General features: G+C 47.6%; 1 long non-coding RNA gene across 1 annotated transcript; it reads right to left on the minus strand.

Moving 5' to 3' along the window:
- LOC121675800 lies at nt 1-1,073 on the minus strand. The gene is made up of 2 exons (XR_006020223.1): nt 592-1,073; nt 1-490 (listed from the first exon to the last, which is right to left on the minus strand). It is a non-coding gene; the product is annotated as an uncharacterized LOC121675800 (long non-coding RNA).
- Nucleotides 1,074-1,079: the final 6 nt, after the last annotated feature.

A 1,079-nucleotide genomic window follows, 5' to 3' on the forward strand; every position in this document is an offset into this window, starting at 1 on the left:
TTTTCCGAAAAGAAAGTGTTAGTTTGTTCACAGTGGGAAACGAGGCCTTTTTGGATCATTTCCAGTCCATCCCAAATGAATATCCATGCTGTTCCTTTGAGAGGCTTTGCTCCTGGATGCCTTCTGCAAAAAAGACCACGCGTCCCAGCACTCCACAGCCACCAACTCAGGGATGGGGGGCACTTTCCCAATCCCACGGATGGAGCAGCCCATTCCAAATCCATCAGCACCATGCGGCCTTGGAAATGTGCACCTGGATGGGACTCCGGGAATGCCGTCACCCACCCCGCTGCCCGAGGCAGGAGCGGCTGCACCTGCAGCATTCCTGAGCCGTGCTTTGTCCAACCTGCTCCTAAAACCTCACACTCCGCTGTCCCGAGGCCCTTCCAGAACTGTCACATCCTACCCCCGTGGGATTTTCCTGGTGGCTCACCTAAATCCACCTTTCTGCAGGACCTTCCTCCTGTGGAGATCCCAGGATATGCCAGGCCTGTGGGGTGATTCATTAAAAGCCCAAGGAATTTTTGATCCACCAGACCTCCAGCACAGAGCACGGAATAAACACGAATGATCCCTTAAATGAAGGCATACCCCTAAAAATATTTTGCTTTTCAGGCTGCTCTTCACCAGCTTTTGGGAACTCTTCTCCTCATGCCTGTTCCCGTTGTGTTTTCCACGTCATTCCTAAGGAAAAACAAATCCGACATGTTCAGGGAATCAGGTATCAAGTCCCACCTCAAGACTCAAAAAACCCACAGATTTACACCAGTTTTTATTATTTCCCTCAGCTCCCTTCCCCTCTGTGTTTTAAATCCTTCCCCTTTATTTTTCAACTCCCTAAACCATGGAATCTTTTACATCGGAAAAGACTTTTAAGATCATTAAGTCCCACTGACCCTCCCCGCTGCTTGGGGACAGCGAGCGGTGAATTGTGAATTCTACACAAAATGGAAACAATTCCCATTTTTAACTGGACTTCTCCACACAAAATGGGGAATAACATGATTTGAACCAGATTTTTTTGCAACAACATGGGGAAAAAAATCCATTTAAAACTGGATTTTACGCACACAAAAAAG

This window comes from Corvus kubaryi, unplaced genomic scaffold, assembly GCF_017639235.1.
Source record: "Corvus kubaryi isolate FWS band 111438036 unplaced genomic scaffold, C.kubaryi_AGA036_p1.0 135, whole genome shotgun sequence".
NCBI classification, from domain to species: Eukaryota; Metazoa; Chordata; class Aves; order Passeriformes; family Corvidae; genus Corvus; species Corvus kubaryi.